Here is a 20,931-nt window from a genome sequence, read left to right as displayed (position 1 = left end):
ATCAGTGAAATTCGTGTTGAGGATATATTTGATATGATACAATGTTAATATACTATTATGCATAAGTGGTATTTGCAAACGACAAGGATATAAACATTTTATTTTTTAATTAGTAATATCTATATGGTCACGAAAAAAATATATAATTCAGATCCTGATCCATATATTGATTTAGATATCAATAAAAACAAAGCTGCATAGTTCTGGAGTTTATTTTTCCTAATGATTCTAGTGACATTAAAAGAAAGAAAACCGCATTTGTAATCAATCTATTGGTAGACGCACTTAAAATGAATTCATTTCTGCTTTTACCGAAAGCACGTTTCTAAATTTTCGGGAAAGAAGCTTGCAGAAAAAAATCATTCTAAAGTACAAAGTCCGTATTTTCTACATGAAAGGTCAAACTAATATTGTTATTTTAGTTCAAGTTCTCACCAATGCAACCCCTGTTGGTTTCCAATATATTGTCAATCACTTTTAAAATATATGAAATCTTTATATTGCTTGTAAACTTACACTTATATCAGTGATCAGTTTTCTCTCCTTCTGTGAAATGAAAGAATATTAACGTTTTTCCTTTCAGAAAAGTACATATAAACGGCTGACGTATTCACAATGTATGTTTACAATCAGAGTCAGGGGCTTTTTGACATTTGAGTTCACGGGCTTATAGACTCTCCCCTGCAAGTCATTGTGGTTTTTTCTTCTTTTTCTTCCTATAAAGTAGAAACAAACTCAGTCAGGTAAATGTCTACCACAACATGACCTCAGGCAGGCCATATTGCTTATTTACGTTCATGTAGGAGCATTTATGATAGCCCTAGACCACTCGTAGAGCTAATTAAGATCAATATTAAAAGTAAATCGCAAGTCGCATTTATTAGTGAAACGGTCGTATGTACGTGCTACGTTCAGGTTTAAGTCTACGTTTACGTTCTGCGATCGTTTACTGAAACATGACTTTAAGTACCAGTCCATGTAAGAATCATGCAGAAGGTGACACACTGCATGGTGATCTTGGATTTTCATGAAACGTTTCATAACTCTTCATAATAATGATATATGAAGACATGCAGAGTGAAAACATTGGTTGGTTTTTTTTAAATGGCCTGAATATTGCATTATCTATTCCCTATAGATAATAGGTAAACTATTCCGATGTTTAAAGGTATTCAGTTTTTAAAAATATTTCTCTGGGATATTTAACAAAATAGATTTGATGTTTGATATCAATAATAACATACGTTATTGATTCTCAGAACATTCAAACTTATGAAAACGGGGAAGTGAACATTGACTGATTAATTGAATTTTCTGTTGAGAATTTTTCACTCCTATTGAGATGTCACCAGCTGTACGCGAAGTACCACAAATTTAGACCTATACTTAGCGCTCAGGGTCGTAGCAGTGAGGGTTCGTTAGCGTGTCAATGCTTGCCGCGACGCTGGGCCTCCGTTTTTAAGGTCATTCCCAAAAGAAAGTAAAAATCAATAATAATAATAAAAATAAATAATATCTAAGCAAATTAGAAAATATAAATATCTCATTCTCCTTTTAACAACATAATTTAGATAATTATTGATGAAATTACCTCGAACGAAAATCAAACACTCCGTCTCATTTTTTTTTTTTTTTTTTTTTTTTTTTATGAAGTAGGGCCTATTTTTTTTCTTTTCACAGATTGAATTATACTGACCTCAGAGACTTTCTCCGGTTTTGGTTTGATTTAACAAAGTGATCTGATATTGCTTTGTATTGATGGTATGAAGTTTGTATGGTGTCCGGATAGGGTCATTTGCAAAAGCGTGACTGCACATTAGTCTTAACACGCCGTCACGCCAACAAGCAATTTAACGCGCTTTCGCGCTCTCACGCCAATAAGCAACGCGCAAACAAGCAACGCGCCTTCTCGCAAACAAGCAACGCGCCTTCGCGCTCTCGCGCCAAAAATTAACGTGCTTTCGCGCTCTCACGCCAACAAGCAACGCGCCTTCGCGCTCTCACGCCAACAACCAACGCGCCTTCGCACTCTCACGCCAACAAGCAACGCGCTTTCGCGCTCTCACGCCAACAAGCAACTCGCTTTTGCTCTCTCACGCCAACAAGTAACGCGCCTTCGCGCAAACAAGCAACGTGCTTTCGCGCTCTCACGCCAACAAGCAACGCGCCTTTGTGCAAACAAGCAACGTGCCTTAGCACTCTCACGCCAACAAGCAATTTATCCTAGAAACGTCAATAGAATATTGGCGGCTGACGATTTAGGACATCCCAAAATCGGGGTGTATCGAAGTTTTAGGCTGTAACACGTGTACTATTTAATTGGCTGAATTTCTCAATCCGAAATCAGACTGTTCGTCCTAAATCACGTTAACATGTAGACAATACATCCACGAGTGTAATTACAGGTGTCGGTTCTACTCTTGTCAGGCGGGGGCTTCTGAAGGCTTGACTCCATAACTGACCATTTTATCAATTCTGTTTATCAATTAAAACTACAAAAATAGTAATGACAAGTAGGAATGTCAACGAATATTAGTCCGTTAAAATGAAAATAAAAGAAAGACAACTCTGGAAAAATGAATTTGAAAGTTTTGATTAAGAGTTATCTCTCTTTAGTTATGATCCTTAGATATTAGTGATTGGTCCGCTCGCATACTTTTATACACAGTTAAACGCCATGGTGGGGGCCCGAAGGTTCACAAAAGATATGCAGAGCAATTATCTTTTAATATCGCATTATTCATTCCCTGGTTTACTCAAAAATAGCGAAAAGTTTTAATAAAATGCAGTTCTCGGTATTGTGTAAAAATGCAACATGATGAAATTGATGTTTGAATTTAATATTAACATATTGTATTGATTTTCTATAAGCATTCAAACTTAGGAAGACGGGAAAGTGAAAACAAATGCATGAAAACAAAAATGAATTACATCTAAGCAAATTATGAAGAAAAAAAACTCATTTCCCTTGTAGTAGCATACTTCATTTTATAATTATTGATTAGATTGATTATTTCATTGAATTACCTCGATACAAATACAAACACTCCGACTCACTTTTGAGTTTGAGAAACTTTCTCGATCGGGGTTTCGGTTTGATTTGAAAAGGAAATTCCGATTTAAACAAGAAAGAAGAAAAAAAATGAAATTTCTCCATTTGTGTTGTTGCGTAAAGGTCATTATGTCACTTACAAAACCTGAATAGATCACTCTCTTGATCACGTATTGCTGCTAATCAGTGGCGGATCTAAAGGGGCGGGAAATAACGGACCAGGGGTTTAACCCCCCTCCTTTTGGTAGATTTTAAAAAGCAGATATTGTTTTTAAAAGGAAACTTCATTGGCGGAAAAAGTGCAATATAGTGTCGCGTCCCTCCCTTGGTAAATGTTTCGGATCCGCCCCTGTATAGGAGGGGGGGGGGGGTAATCCTTTAACTGAAAATATTCTGATACACAACCGGGGGGGGGGGGTGTTAAAATGTGGAGGGAATTTTCACAGGTAAAACTGCACGCTAGTCAATGACACTTTGAATTTTTTATAATTTTGTTTCGCTGCAAGAGAATTTAGACGTAGAAGGCACGATAATTGCATCTCAACCCCCTATGGTTCAACATTTTAGACATTTTTTTTTATTTTCTTTTGTCATTTCGGGGTCTTCTATTTTCTCTCACTTTGTTTGGTACAAAAAGTTCTTTTAAAATCTGTATCTTATATCTTGAAAGCAATAACAACTTCTCGGGTCTTTCCGGAAAAGGCCGGGAACATGAATTTTCGGTCGAGAATTTGTCACTCCTTTTGAGATGTCACCAGCTGTACGTGAAGTACCACAAATTTAGACCTATACTTAGCGCTCAGTGTTGTAGTAGTGAGGGTTCGTTAGCGTGTCAATGCCTGCCGCGACGTGGGACCTCCGTTTTTAAGGTCATATCCAAAAGAAAGTAAAAATGAATAAAAAAACAAAATAAATAATATCGAGGCAATTAGAAAATAAAAATATCTCATTCTACTTTTAGCAACATAATTTAGATAATTATTGATCAAATTACCTTGAACGAAAATCAAACAGTCCGTCTCAATTTTCTGTATGAAATCTTTCTTTTTTTCCCCACAAATTGAATTATACTGACCTCAGAAACTTTCTCCAGTTTTGGTTTGACTTTTTGTAAATGATTTGATATTGCTTTGAATTGATAGTATGAAGTTTGACATTAAAATTATAAAAACAAAAGGGATCTATAAAAGATGAACAATGAAAATTCTGTGTATTCATTTGTGGTGTTGTGCAAAGGTCGCTACGCCACTTGATTATATTTCTATACAAAAAAGTGAATGGATTACTCTCTTGATCGCATATTGTTGTACAGCAGTGGCGGATCTAGCGGGACGGGGTGGATGGGGAGGGGAGGGGTGGGGGTGGGGGGGAGTAGCGGGGCTTGATTTAAAATAAAACATATCAATTTTGTTTATAGGCATGCACCTATGTTTGTTTTTTAAATAGTCCATTTTTGCCATTTTGGGATCTCCACGTTTACAGGGGAGGGGGGGGGGGGTAGGAGAAAAAGGTACACACTTGGGTTGCATCTCTCTCATTTAAAAAAAAGGTCCAGATCCGCTATTGTAGAAATTTTGAAAATATATTGAAGATTACACATATATAGGAGCAAACCTGAAATCATGTTGCACAATGGCGTCACGCCATGGGTGAGTAAAAATGGGGGAGGGGTGTCAAGAATGAAAATGTACGCTGACATTTTTTTTCAATTTATATTTAGATGTTATAGCCTATAAAATTTTGATTTTTTAGAATTTACGTTTGCAGATCTAAAAGATACGGGAGTACGTGTATCCCAACCCCCCTTTGGTTATGGTAGTTGGGGGGGGGGGGTCATATAAAAAGATCTCCCCTTCCTTCTCTTTGGTTGCAAAATTTTCTTGATCCGCCACCAACCAAAAAAAAAATCTTGAAAGGAACTTCTCGGGTCATTCCGTAAGCTCGGGAATATGAATGTGTTGTATTTCATTTGCCGGAAAGGCCCGAGAGTGTGCGATTGCTAAAACAAGAGTTGTCTTTCTTGATGAAGCAGAAGACACTTGCAGCGGAAACGAAGATGGATGCCGAATCAGCGTGATCAGACAGAAAGCTTATATTTGCGGATACTTAGCGAAAATGACTGTCGGGTACAGTACTATGACACGTAGGTACCATTTATTTAGATTCCTCTGGTTATTTGGTTTAGCCTGAGGTCCATGAAAGAAATATTCAGGACAGACGGGTTTTTCAAATTTCATGGGTGTTGCTAAAACGCGGAACAGAAAATGGAACGGAAAATATTGTATGCAGTGATGTTATGGGGGGTCACCTGTGAATAGATGAAATTGACTGTTTTGAAGAAATATTTACCGGTCAGCGTTTTTGTTACTTAAATAGAAAAAAGAAAACTTAATCATTAAAGCCAAAATATTCACAGCCTTATGTGAGAGTAAAGTAAGAGTAAATTCGGACGGTTGAATGCCATCCATATCAATCGGAACTCCTCGAATTGCATCCATGTCAGACCATCCGGTGTCAGGTTTATCCGTCCCACAGTTGATCCGTCCCTAGATGATCCGTCCTTTGGTAAACTGTATGTTTGTAGAATTGTATCAGGGGCAATCGAGCAATGCATCTGTTGTTTCAAGTGCGATAATCAATAATATGTTGACGGTGCTACCGTTTGAGCGAGCGCAGCTACGTAGGTATGTACATATTTTGTAATGTTCATGCTTTGGTCAGGTTTAATTTAAACAATATATATTTGCCAAATACTCAGTATATGACTAAAATTAGGCAGCAGAAACAGCCCATTCTAGTTTTCTCCCATGGTTTTATATCAAGTCATTAAAACATAAAACGTATACATGAATGGGATTGAAATATTTTTATACCTATACATTTTATTTCTGCCGCCTTCACGGTGACTTACTTAACCTTTGACCCGAGACTTCTTCTGTACTGTATGCTCTCGAAAATAGAGGCTACTTTCCCTATTTTTACTTTCTATCTTTCCAAGTCACTAATACACACCTATTTGATTTTTAAAAATGAAATTCATATAATAATCTCCTTGTAGCAATGGCATGGTTTAGAAGAGAAAATTTGAACAAAATTTATAATATTGTACATAATCCTAGTTGTAACACAATGATGAAATATTTCAGCACTCTCAAATAATATTGAATAAATTGCAACATATTTGAGACCCTCTCCACTGTTTTTGTAAGGATACATTGAAATTTATTCACAAAACTAGAATTATAATTAATGATTTTTCAGTCATGAAGTGGCATGGCTGGTTATCAGTGGGGGGTGGGGGGATGTCATCATGGTTTGCATTACCGGACGAGCCAAGGGAATAGATTTAAGTAGTTCTTATTTTTAGACGTGAAAAAAAAAGATTTAAGAAATAATGTTTTTGATCCGGCCGAATTCCATCAATTTTTTTGCGTTTTTATTATTTTTCTTAATCGCTCTGTGTCTAAAGAAAAATGCAAAAGTAAAGGAAGAACCTCAGTCTTGATAAGGCATTTTCATGGTTGATATAGAGATTGCAAAATGTTTTGCAGAATTTGTGAGGCCAATCAGCCAGCAACGTCCACCATTTCTGGACACCCATTGTCCGATTTCACCATGACCTGGTGTACATCTTTCAAATGTGGAACTGTGACTATTCACGGTAACAGTAAGATGCACGTCTTGTCCGTGACTGCATTATTAGCAGTAAGTCGAGCGAGGCAACTGTTGCAGCTAATTTTCACAGACAATTACAAACTCGGGATGTGGTGTTCTTATTGATGCTGGTACTGATTGTTCAGTAAAATATCCAACAAAAGTAGAAGCTCTTATTCGCAAAAGCAGTGAAGGCCCACTTATTAGGGCCCCGCATGAAATGCGGGAAGCCCTATAGTAATCACATTGTCTGTCCATTCGACCGTCCGTCCGTCTGTCTGTCCGTCAACACTTTCTTTGTTACACGATAACTCAAACAGTTTTTATCGTACAGTTTTCAAATTTTGTGTATGTGTATATATTTGTTTTTTTTTAATGTAATATAAAAAATGCTTGATGTTACATGTATATTGAATTAAAACACGTCATTCCCAGTCAACAACTTTCGATCGGGATCGGAATACGAAATAAAATTTCTTATATCCGGTTGCAAAGTGAAACTGCTTCATGCTTCAAGTTATTGAATTATGTAGCAATTGCACGTTACACATTAGAGAACTGTTCCTTTTGATAAAGAAAGTCACAAAATAGATACAAAATGAGTGTACCTTATTCATTACTGTTACCGAGCTTTCGTCGGTGAAAATCTCGAAATGGTGTGTTTCGCTGCGCTTCGTCCACATTTTCTATGTGAGTATTTTGATATTTGCTTATGCATTTTTTGCACATACATGGTATGTCTCGGCTAGGAATAATGGAAACTTTCTCACCTATGTATGTAAAGACATATTAATCTCTGTTTTTAAAAATGTAGAACACTTTTATCAAATGACAATGTTTTTGAAAACGCTTAGAGCCCCGATGTCAGAATTTCCTTTTCCAAGACATCAATATGTCAAATTCATAATCCTTTTCGAATAGTATGTACCATATTTTGTACCAGTTATCCATTTTGAGTCCCCTATTACAATGGGATTTTGTTGCACTCTGTTGTGTTTGAGTGGATGTCATGAGTGTGTCAAACAGAAGTAATTTAAATTGCATAAGTCTCTCAAAAATATGCTTCATGATTCCTTTTTCACAAATTGGCATTCCAATGTATCTTTATATATTATTAATTCTAACATATATACCAGCCCCAAACATTGCTATATCAAATACAGATGTCACTTTCCTCTAATAACCCTCGGCGGGGCCCTTGCTGACCGTGTCAGTTTTCTAGTTGAGGACTTTGAAGTAAATCCTTGTTTGGAACGCTAGGTTTTCTTCCCCAGAAGCGTACTGTAAAATATACAGGATGGCCCAATGCAATACAACTTTTGCCAGAGTAAATACTTGACTTGTTAGCATCCAGCATGTTTCACAGCACATTTCTATTCAGTTTAAAAATAAAACAAACAAATCGCATACATGGGTGTTGATTTTTTTCTTGAAAGATATTCAAATTAAAAAAAAACTTGTAGATGTTATTTACAAAATCTTTTACCATGGCAAGTAGAAATTTTGAACATGGCGACTAGATATATGAAAATGGCGACCAGAAATTTTTCTAGGTGGCTATTTTCTGACCTGATAGTAGATGTGACTTGGAGCACTGTTTTGAATATGAATTCTTTATCATGTTTATGGCAAGACCTTGTTATACTTTGGTGTTGACCCTGAACAACAGCAGAGCCAATGTGGCTCAGGTGAGCGATGTGGCCCTGGGCCTCTTGTTTATATTGTTATGTTTTTACATTCATCGGGATCTGGTTCCATGGTAGGGCATATGCATATCTAGAGGTAGTAGATGAAATGCAGTTCATTATTCTAATATTTCAAGCTCTTTAATCGCAATAGGAACATACTATTGAAAATATATATCAAATATGTTCATTAATCATGTGAGTTTTTTTCCCCTATAGGTGGTGACTGAAGTCTGGTCAGTCGGCAGGCAGCAGTACTCAATTTACCGCATTCCTACAATCCAACTGAAATTACGGGTATTCAGAATCGGCCTTCGAACAGTTGATGGTAAGTAGAATTACAAACAGGTTCAGAAGTCTGACTCTTTATAAGTAATTAAAATACAGATATTATTGTTATACATGTATATACAGGTTTTGTTTTATGTTGCATGTATTTTTTGGCAAAAATGGGGACCTAGACTTGATGCTTTTCAGCTCACCTGAGCCAAAGGCTCAAGTAAGCTTTTCTGATCAAAATTTGTTCGTTGTCTGTCGTCGTCGTAAACTTTTCACGTTTTCGACTTCTTCTCAAGAACCGCTACGCCAATTTCAACCAAACTTGCCACAAAGCATCCTTAAGTAAAGGGCTTTCAAGTTTGTTCAAATGAAGGGCCATGTCCCTTTCAAAGGGAAGACAATCGCAAAAATGCAAAAATAGGGTGGGGTCATTTAAAAAATTTCTTCTCAAGAACCACCGGTCCAGAAAAGCTGAGATTGACATGAAAGCTTCCTGACATAATGTAGATTCAAGTTTGTTCAAATCATGGCCCCCGGTGGTTGGATGGGGCTACAATAGGGGGTCAAATTTTTAAATGCCAATATATAGAAAAATCTTTAAAAATCTTCTCTGGGACCACTGAGCCAAAAAAGCTGATATTTACCTGAAAGCTTTCTGACATATTTCAGATTTCAGTTTGTTCAAATCATAGCCGCAGGGGTAGGATGGGGTCACAAGGGGGATCAAAGTTTTGCATACAAATATATAGGGAAAATCTTTAAATGTGAGCACAGGTGAGCGATGTGGCCCTTGGGCCTCTTGTAAAGGGGATCAAAGAGAGTGCAATGAATACATTTTCTGATGTTGTGTTTGGAAACAGTATATAGGAAAATATTTTTTTCTCAAGAATTGTTCAGGGAAACAATGTCATAACAAGTCAATGTTTTGTTTGAGTTATGACTCTCAAAATTCCTCTCTAGGCCTAGAGTGTAAATTATCTTTAAGTATATACATTATGTTAAAATATATACTCAAGACTTTACAAATTAAAATTCTTAAGTTGCAGAAACAGAAACTTTGTAATTCTCCAAAACATTGACGAGCAGATGAAGAGAGAGTCAACTCTCAGGCCCTTCAGGCCTTTGATTATCCTCTTGGACTAGTGACAGGTGTCAATGGGTTTTTTTTCTTCAGAAGCCCGCCCTGGTAGATGGAATCTGCCACTTGAACAGCAGCACTGTCCAGGTCAGTGGTTACATATTGCTCTAAACAAGGGTGGCACGTGGAGACTCATTTTTCCTAAGCTGGCAATATTTGTGACTCATATCAGCCTCATTTACATTCTGAAGTTTAATTCATAACTTATTGCTGGATATTTGTAGAGACAGTGGTTGATGATGGATATATGACTTTTTCTCAGCCCATCATTACCTGCTGGAGTGCTGGTAGAGGCTGAACGCTTTAATAAATATAACTGTGGTCTTGCTGAGATGTAGTAATCCATGGGAATTTTCCAAAGAAGATTCAAGAGAAGTATAAAATTTTCTCATAAGTTCAGACTGTAGAGAGCATGAAAGCAGATATTACAGTTATCTCCCTTAGACTAGATGAATTACAATAATGCACTTTCAAATCATCTAAGTTTAGAGTTATAATGCTGTTTGAATTCTCTGAATTTGGCTACGGTTACTAGTTAAAGACATAACCACATGTATTGCCTCAGTTTACTTACAATTATGATATATACCTATAAGTATAAATTGTCATTCTCTTAATTTTGTATACTTTGTGGAATTTATGAAAATTGCATGATCACTGTTCGTTATCTTCTCTTTATATTACCAGTATATTCTATGTACCTGACTCACCAGGAATGCATTGTTAGGTCACCTTAGTCACTCAGGTGATCTTTTGCTATTGATCTGCCCGTTCGTTATCGCCGTCTGTCAATTGTATATCGATTCGTTGAACACCCCTCTCAACAAAATTTCACTCATGGAGACATCATCAGTTCCGGCGAAGGGCTGCAAAATTTAGGTCTATGCTCGGCGCTTATGGCCTTTGAGCAGGGAGGGATTTTTATCTTGCCACAAAACATTCTTGGGAAAAGGGAATTCATGTTTGTTCAAATGAAGCAGCGTGTCAACTTGAAAGGGGAAATTATATAGTGAAACTTCTCCAAATCGGCCCCTCAGAAAACCACTCCTCTCTGAATATCGCCCAATTCTTAAAGTCTCTGTAGGAATCTTAACATATCCTTTCAAAGAAATTCATATAGTCCAAAGTGTGACTTTTCGAGATCTCCGTCATTTTTGACAAGGGACTTCTGGGATGATATCAGTTAAAGGTTCAGATTTAGCTCGGATTATCCTGTGCTCCTTAGTCATTGGAGCTTGCAGTATGAGCCAGAGCACTGCGTTCACTATTGATATGCAAGTAGCTGCATTTAATTCAAATTGAAGTTGAACACAAGGACCCCAGGGGTAGGGTGGGGGCACAATATGAAATCAGAGTTTTATATGGTAATATGCAGAAAATTTATTAAAACAAAGACTGTTCAAGAGTAGCAGGACCACATTAAATCATATTCAAATGCAAATGTCCCCAAGTTGTGTGAAAACAAGGTTTTTTTATGACCCTGACTAAGGATGGGGTGGAATTGTTTTTGTCCTGTCTGTCTGAAATTTTAACCTTCCTCATAACTTTTGAATAATGAGCAGTGGGGCTCTCATATTTGCATTCTTTTTTATGGCCATAAAGTTTTTCACCTTGTCACCTTGACATTAGAGTTTGATCTACTGACCGGTTTAGGTAGAACATTCATATTTTGTATACATACATGTATAATGACCTGAATGTTTTACAGAATAGTCATATGGTATTGAGGCATTCCTGTGTTGTGTGAATTTAAGTTTGCTTTATGTCGTGAACTTAGGGGCTAGGTGGGGCCACAAAATAGAGTCAACATATTTCATAGGAATAATGATTTAAAATACAAAAAAATTTGAAAATCAAAACAGCTGACCAAGAGCAAGGTAACTCGGGTGAGTGATGTGGCTTAAGGGCCTCTTTGGGATTAAACTCTAAGGTTATAATGTATGTTTTTAACAATTTATCTGAAATTATTTGTATGCGTTGATTTTGGGGTCCTGAAAGTCAAGGTCACTACTGGACTTCATAGAAAAGCTAGTATAAATTCATTAAGGAAGCATATGCCCTGCGTTGCAGAGTTCTTAGGCCACTGATAAAATGTGTTGTGTTTCCGCTAACCCGACCGACCCTAAATTATAGCCCCGACCCTAGATTTTTTTTTTTGATATTTAAAACAAAAATCGTCATTTTCCCGGAAAAAATATATTCCCGGTTCTTGGTTTTCGGTTTTGTTGGACATTGAGATGAAGTCATTCAAACGCTTTAATGATATACAAAATTGCATGGTTTTGTGTCAAGCGTTTAAACAACATTGATGATGTTTCTAACTAACATCATGGATGATGTTTCTAACTAACATCATGGATGATGGTTGACCCAGTGGCTAGTACCTCCATGCGTGCTCACGCAACGATGATTTAACAATTGAAGTTAACAGACGGTCGAGAGACTCTGCCAAGTGTCATGTTTTCATAGAAGACTTTCTTTTGTTAAAATTGCCAACTCCTATGTTGTTTTTAGACGGTGGCTATTTATAGCCATGCACTGTTTTATGCTATCATTTCAACGGGCATTAGACGGGGACCCTAGTTTTATATGGAGGTCATGATGCAGAGTGACAGACATGAATGTCCAGTCTGTCAAATTTGTATGCACATCCTTGGTTTCTGCTGCAGTTCTAACTGAAAACACTATGAAAAAGGTCGCAAATAAAGCAGTGAGCTCATCCGAGTTGTTGATGGCCGGTGAGAGCCGAGAGGAAAAAAAGATGTGCAGATTGTTTTTAAAATAAAAATTTATGTCCGGTAAAAAGTTTTAGCTGGAAGAGAGTTGGATCCCATTAGGATAAGTGGGATCTGCCCAGACTGTCTTCCTACCCTTGTTCCATTTAGATTGTGAAAATACATTCAGAAATGTATTAATAAACTTAAAATATGTTAATGATGTTGATATTTTGGTGATGATTTAATATATTTTTTCAAAACCATCACATTATTTTCCTGTCAAACATATCCAATAGAAGTATTCCTATGACAACCAATCTAAATGTAGAAACAATATATCTGGTACTTGTAGAGCATAGTGGCATAGAGGAGTTAACTTTTGTTGTTTTATGCTAGATATGTTTCATTGAAAAATATAGTTTCTTATAAAACATCTGGAAATAATCCTCAGCCAATAACAGGTGAAATGTTATGATTGAAAGGATATGGGGCTCACGGCGGGTGTGACCGGTCAACAGGGGATGCTTACTCCTCCTAGGCACCTGATCCACCTCTGGTGTGTCCAGGGGTCCGTGTTTGCCCAACTATCTATTTTGTATTGCTTGTAGGAGTTATGAGATTGATCACTGTTCGTTATCTTCACCTTGCAATGCAATTTAAGCAAAATTTTATTTTGAAAGTATAATAGAACATTTAACTTGTGCAGTAATTAGGGCTATACGGACCGTGGATATTGGCCTGGATAGCTCAGTGGTTATAGAAATGCAGGGGTTCAGCCAAAGATTTTCTCCTTCCCATACTACATTTGGTGCCGTTGACCACCCCTAATGGTGCAGGTTGGCCTGTCAGGGGCAAAAAGAACCTGGGTTGATATTGAAAGACAATTATAAAATTATAATTGATCTTAAGGAGGGAGGAATGTAGTAATTGGGGCTCTACGGACTGAATATCGGTCTGGATAGTTCAATGGTTAGAGCACCTGCCTAGTAATGCAGGGGTCCCAGGTTCGATTCCCGGTCCAGCCAAAGATTTTCTCCTCCTTCCTATACTACACTTGTTAGAGTTTACAATGTTTTTGCATACTTTGAAAAAATAAAATTAAAACAAAAAAAATAATTTATTTCCTACCTTCCTACCCTATCTTTTTCTGGAACATTAGCGGAAACTCAACAATTTTTATCGTTGGCCTTATTCATATTCTATCATGAAACAGAGAACAAAGTCGCTTGACAAAATTCTCTTCAAAAAATTTACTGAGCATTTTCAACCTGCAGACAATTTTACTTGCCTGTCTGATTTCTGGTGATTCCAGCACTCAATGCTACTTTGGTTTTTCAGCATTCTGGACCTTAAAAGATGTTGACACCCTGCTGATGGAGCAGAAGCAGAAAGCAGTTCTCTTACCATCAGATCTGATCCATTTTTGGAGATAGCCTTTTGTATGGAGCTGGTAATTTTGTTATCCTTTTTAGTTCACTTGAAATCTAAGCTCATGTGAGCTTTTTTTATCTCCCCTTATCTGTAGTCCATCCGTCCTTTCTTATGTAAACTTTTATGATCCCAAAAAAAATTTGAGGAGCATTAATATATTCTCTGTCATGTCTGTTCCACCTCATATCTCCTAAACTTTTCATCAGAAATTGATCACAAATGCTCAGGTAAGGACTTGTGGACCAAAGTCTCTCAAGGTCATTGTGGAAAGGCCAAGGTCACTCAGATAATAAAAGTTCCTTATTTCAACAGTTTTTGATTCCTGTCTCCTAAACCATTCATCAGAAATTGATCAGCAATAGTTCTTGGGACGGGACGTTTGGTTCAAGGTCATTTTTGAAAAGTCAAGGACACTCAGAACATGTACTTTACAGAAGGAAAAATTGCTTATTTCAACTGTTTTAGCTCACCTGATTCTGATCGCCAGTTGTCTGTCATCTGTCTATTCGTCGGTAAACTTTTTACATTTTTGACTTCCTCTCCAGAACCACTGGCCAATTTCAAACCAAACTTGGGGAAAAAGCATCCTTGGGTGAAGATCATTTAAGTTTGTTCAAATGAAGGGTCATGCCCCCTTCAAAGGAAATGATCACTAAAATGCTAAAATAGGGTGGGGTTGTTTAAAAAGTTCTTCTCAAGAATCACTGGGCTAGAAGAGTTGAAATAAACATGAAAGCTTCCTAACATAGTGCAAATTTCATTTTGTTCAAACCAAAACCCACATGAGTAGGGTAGGGCCACAATAGGGGATCAAAGTTTTACATGCGAATATATAGGTACAGTTTTTGAAAATCTTCTTCTCATGAACCCCTGTGCCAGGAAAGTACAAATTTACATGAAAGTTTCCTGACATAATGCAGAGTAAAGTTTGTAAAAATCATGGGCCAAGGTGACTCGTGTGAGCGATGAGGCCCATGAGCCTCTTGTTGAATAGCCTTTGATCACATATCACGCAAGTAAGGGGCGAGATCAAATGTTCAATGTTTCACAAAGAACTAAATTCAAATAGTTTTCACTAAGACCCCCCCCCTCCTTAGAATGTTGGAAACTAATTGATTAACAAGCATAAACATACAATTATAAATAACACTGTAATTTTCTACTGTTTATTCACAATTGAAAGTGCACATTAAAACTATTAAATGTTTATTAAAATGTAATATTATGTGTTTTTTAACAATAGCTTAATTGTCATTTTTCTCTTTCCACTAAAGTGTAATCAATGTTGGATGACAGGAACTTACGGGATATTTTATCCCCCCTCCCCCTAACTAATTGAATTTTTTTTGTTTTTATCCGACATCGATCTTTTGATCTCGCCCCTAAGTAACAGGTAGTGATGTACCAATTGTCGCCGACTTTCGATTGTCGGTCGTTAAAACTGAAACGATGTGAATAATCGATTGTCATTTTCAAAATTGAAAATCGCCGACGTCGGAATTTTTTTTATAATACGAATATTCCTGCCGCGACTTCACTAAAATTAAAAATGGCTGACGAAGCTGAATCATCCGATAAGATTGAATATAGTTTTAACGTCCCTCTTTAGAATCTTTCACTTATACGGAGACATCACCATTGCCGGTGAAGGGCTTCAAAAGTTAGGCCTATGCTCAACGCTTACAGTCTTTGAGCAGGGAGGGATCTTTATCGTGCCACACCTGCTGTGACACGACCCGGGGCCTCGGATTTTGCCTCTTATAACAAGCAAGGGGTAATGAGGCTCTATTCTAACCCATAGGAACAACAACAACAGTCGAGAGATCTATCCCTATTCCGGGAAAACAAAATCGAAAGTATGGGATTATTAACTTCAAATTTCAAATGATTTTAGACGTCTCAGACCATAGTGAAAAATTCTCGAAAGAGACGTTAAACAAGATACAATCGATCAATGTTATGATTTCATTCTAATTAACTTAATATTTGGGGTAAAAGAATAAAGTAAATTTAATATATTTCTGCCATAAATTGGAAATGAATAAAATTCGATTATTTTTCGATTAATCAACCGAAAAGGTGCATCTGATTAATCCGATTATCGATTTTTTTCCCCCCGATTGCCCATCACTAGTAACAGGCAAATTGAAGGCTCAAGTTAGCTTTTCTGATTAAAACTTTCTGTTGTCTGTCATTTGCGTCGTTGTAAACTTTTCAAATTTTCATCTTCTTCTTCAGAACAACTTGGGCAATTTCAAACATATAATATTTGAGTGATGGGGATTCAAGTTTGGTCTAATGAGGGGCAACATCCTCCTCCAAGGGAAGATAATAGTGAAATAGTGAAATTACACTGACAAATTTTAAAATCTTTTCCAGAACTAGAGGGCCAATTTCAATCAAACTTGGTAAAAATCATCCTTGGATGAATGGGATTTACATTTGTTCAAATGAAGGGCTGTGCCCCCTTCAAAGGAGAGATAATGACCAAAATGCAAAAATAGGGTGGTGTCATTTAAAAACCTTCTCCTCAAGAATCACTAAGCTGGAAGAGCTGAAATGTACACGTAAGCTCTCTGCCATAGTGCAAATTCAAGTTTTGTGAAAATCATGGCCCCCAGGGGCCGGGGATAGGTTAAGAATACAAAAGGGGATCAAAGTTTACATGCAAATATATAGGGAAAATCTTTAAAAATCTTCTTGTCAAGAACCACTGGGCCAGACAAGTTCAAATTTACATGACAGCTTTTATATTTTGTATGTATATATATTTCCTATGGCAAGACAGTTCATTTTATATCATGACCTTTGACCTTGTGACCTTCAACTCAGATTTTGGTCTACTTTTAAAACATAATCTATCAAATATATTTGGATCCATTTTAGGTGGGGCTTTTATTTCTAGCTCACCTGAACCGAAGCTTCAAGTGAGCTTTTCTGATCACATTTTGTCCGTCGTCCGTCCGTCCATCCGTCTGTAAACTTTTCACATTTTCGACTTCTTCTCCAGAACCACTGGGCCAAATTCAACCAAACTTGTCACAAAGCATCCTTGGGTAAAGAGGATTCAGATTTGTTCAAATAAAGGGCTGTGTCTTTTTTGAAGGGGAGATAATTAAGAATATGTGAAATTTTGGTGGCATCTTTTAAAAAAATTCTTCTTAAGAACCACTGGGCCAGAAAAGATGAAATTTATAGACAAGCTTTATTAGGTAGTGCAAATTCTAAATTGTTAAAATCATGGCCCCCAGGGGGTTGGATGGGGCCACAATAGGGGATCAAATTTTACATACAAATATATAGGAACAGTCTTTAAAAATCTTCTTCTCAAGAACCACTGAACCAGAAAAGCTGAGATTTATATGAAAGCTTTCTGATATAGTGCAGATTCTAAATTGTTAAAATCATGGCCCCCAGGGGTTGGATGGGGCCACGAGGGGGGATCAAAGTTTTTTATACAAATATATAGGAAAAACAATATATAGGGACAATCTTTAAAAATCTTCTCAAGAACCACTGAGCCAGAAAAGCTGATATTTACATGAAATCTTCCTGATATAGTGCAGATTCAAGTTTGTTAAAATCATTGCCCCTGGGGGTTGGATGTTGCCACAATAGGGAATCAAAGTTTTACATACAAATATATAGGGACAATCTTTAAAAATCGTCTGCCCAAGAACCACTGAGCTAGAAAAGCTGATATTTACATGAAAGCTTCCTAACATAGTGTAAAGTTAAGTTTGTTCAAATCATGCCCCCCCCCCTCCCCCCCCTGGCGTAGGATGGGGCCACAATAGGGGATCAAAGTTTTACATACAAATATATACGGAAAATCTTTAAATATCTTCTTCTCAAGAACCACTGAGCCAGAAAAGCTGATATTTACATGAAAGATTTCTGACATAGTGCAGATTGAAGTTTGTTCAAATCATGGCCCATGGGGGTAGGATGGGGCCACAAGGGGGGATCAAATTTTTACATACAAATATATAGGAAAAATCTTTAAAAATCTTCTTCTCAAGAACTAGTGGGCCAAAGAAGTTCAAATTTACATGAAAGCTTTCTGACATAGTGTAGATTCAAGTTTGCAAAAACCATGGCCTTCAGGGGTAGGTTGGCGCCATAATAGGGACAATAGGTTTACATGCAAATATATATGGAAAGTCTTCTGATGTGAACCAATGTGACTCAGGTGAGCGATGTGGCCCAAGGGCCTCTTGTTTGTATATAGATTCTTTATGGAAAAACTTTATTTTGTGAAGTTTGACCTTAACCTGGGAGTTTGATCATTCTGACCTATTCAATATCTCCTCAACATATTTTGTATTTAAATTTTTATGACAAAACCTATTTTTTCATACTATAACCTTTGACTTTGTGACCTTGAAATTTGACCTTATTTCAAGAAAATGTAACCTACCAAATATTTTCAATAGTATTCAAGGTAGGGCTTTCATATTTTGTTTATAGGTTCTTGTTGACAAGATGACCTTGTGGTACAATCACATTTGATCTTTTGACCTCCACCTACTTTCCAAAAAAATGGCCTAGTTAATATCTTCTAAACTATTTAAGGAAAAAGCTTTTATATTTTGTGTATAGATTTTTATGGCAAGACTTTGATTTAGTGTTTGAACTTATGACCTAAATCTACTTTTAATAAGAATCTGACCTCTTCATTATACCCCCCCGCAACAAGTTGTGGGGGTGGGGGGTATACTGGAATCGGGTTGTCCGTCTGTCTGTCCGTCCGTCCGTCCGTCTGTAGACGCAATGGTTTCTGGGCTCTAAAGCATTATCCTTTCCACCGACCGTCACCATATCATATATATGGACTACCCATGGGATGAAGATGTTCCCTAATGATTTTGGGGTCAAAAGGTCAAAGGTCAAGTGCACTGGACATCGAAGTAGCAATATGGTTTCCGGGCTTAAAAGCGTTATCCTTTCCACCTACAGTCACCATGTCATACATATGGACTACCCATGGAATGATGTTCCCTATCAATTTTTGGGTCAAAAGGTCAAAGGTCACGCGCACTGGATATCGAAGTAGCAATATGGTTTCCATTTAAATTCTTTAACGGCTTTTTTCATCGCATGGAACACCCTTTTGGGAGATTGGGGTAAGCAGGGGATATTCTTAGTGAGCATTGATCACAGTACCTCTTGTTATCTCCTGAACTATTTAAGATAGAGATTTCATAGAACTTGTAGGACTCGGTATTCATAGATGTGCACTGGTTTGGTCTCATTTTGATACATTCAGTATCATTGTATCGATCTTTTGAGTATTAATTTGTGATCTAAAAGCATGATATAATGGTGTAAAGGATCAGTTTGTGGTTAACCAATATTTGATGTGAAAATAAATATTGTAGGGTAACGGTTACTGGAGACATGCTGTTGATTGATGAGGATAATTTTCCCGAGACTCTGACATATTGCAGGACCTGGATAGCTCTACTGGTGTTCAAAATGCCAGGTTTGTTAATGGAATTACATGTAAATGTTCCATGAAATGTCAGATGTGTTAATGGATTTACATGTGAAATGTTCCATGTAATGGCCAGGGCATATGTAATATAGCATTGATATTTTTAATGAAACTCAGATGACCTATTGCAATTGGTCTGCATCCGTTGTCATGTGTTGCCTGTCGTGTTAGGTGTGTTAACATCTTCAAGACAACGGGGAAATAAATTGTAAATTTCAGAATTCCTGGACTCCTGTGGCTTTAGGGGCGGGGCAAAAACTGCCCAAATTTGACCAATTTTCAATAAATCTTCTTTACGACTATACATGTGTTAGAAAAACTAAATGCATAGGGATGTAGAGCAGGAAAGCCTCTATCAAAATTGTAAATTTCATGATCCCCGGGGTAGGGGTTCTGACCTCAGGGCGATGCCAAACATGTTATATAGTATTGGTGTGTAAAACACTTAAATGACATCTTCTTAAGTGCTGTTGAACCTTTCTTGTCAGCGGAACTCCTATTATATTTCATTAATCGACATTAAACGTCATTAAATTTCGGCGTTTACGGAAAATTATACGCCACTGAAACGCAAAGTAAATTTGACATTTAATTTTCTATTAAATGTGCATTTTACGTTTAAATTTGACATTTAATTGGGGTATAATTGGTGTTTAATTTTATATTAAACGCAACTTTTCGTGCAGTGTCTGATTGTCCCTTTTGAACTTAGAATTTTGAGTCCTTCTGTCCTGTTGTTGTCAGTACAATTCCTCAGAGATCGCATAACAGAATTTGACGAAAATTTGTAGTTAATAAGGACACACTGTGTAGATGTGCATATTCCCAGAAAATTCTGATTCAATTATTTTTCTTGGAGTTATACCCCTTTTGAATTTTGAGCCCGTCTGTGCTGTTCTTGCAGCAATGCATAACATTACCATTCATTATGTGAGACATTGTTAAGCAATGTTGGAGCGTGGGGTATGTGAACTTGATCACTTTTACTTTCTTTCATTAGTCAGGTGCTCTAACCATTGAACAACCATGACGGGTCTATCCAAAACCCCTGTATTACTAGTCACGTGCTCCAGTCATTGAGCTACCTTGACCGGTGTATTAGAGACCCCTGTATTACTAGTCAGTTGCTTTAACCATTGAGCTACCGTGACCGATCTTTCGGAGACCCTTGTATTACTAGTCAGGTGTTCTAACCATAAAGCTACCACATGACCGGTCTATCAGAGACCCCTGTTGTACTAGTCAGTTGCTTTAACCATTGAGCTACCGTGACCGATCTATCGGAGACCCTTGTATTACTAGTCAGGTGCTCTATCCATTGAGCTACCATGACCGGTCTATCAGGGACTCCTGTTGTACTAGTCAGGGGCTCTAACCATTGAGCTACCATGACCAGTGTATCAGAGACCCCTGCATTACTAGTCTGTTGCTTTAACCATTGAGCTACCATGACTGGTTTATCAGAAACCCCTGTATTA

The 20,931-nt window shown here is 37.2% G+C and overlaps 1 long non-coding RNA gene across 1 annotated transcript in view; it reads left to right on the top strand.

Annotated features, from left to right (window-relative positions):
- Positions 1–4,992: 4,992 nt before the first annotated feature.
- Positions 4,993–20,931, top strand: part of LOC130055193 (uncharacterized) — a 72,805-nt gene continuing 56,866 nt past the window's right edge. Inside the window, exons 1-6 of the long non-coding RNA XR_008803479.1 lie at positions 4,993–5,195; positions 8,611–8,719; positions 9,845–9,895; positions 10,033–10,183; positions 13,864–13,975; positions 19,338–19,441. This is a non-coding gene — a long non-coding RNA (uncharacterized LOC130055193). The remainder of the gene's footprint in view (positions 5,196–8,610; positions 8,720–9,844; positions 9,896–10,032; positions 10,184–13,863; positions 13,976–19,337; positions 19,442–20,931) is intronic.

Source organism: Ostrea edulis, chromosome 5 (genome assembly GCF_947568905.1).
Source record: "Ostrea edulis chromosome 5, xbOstEdul1.1, whole genome shotgun sequence".
NCBI classification, from domain to species: domain Eukaryota; kingdom Metazoa; phylum Mollusca; class Bivalvia; order Ostreida; family Ostreidae; genus Ostrea; species Ostrea edulis.
This window is presented reverse-complemented; position numbering and strand designations above follow the sequence as displayed.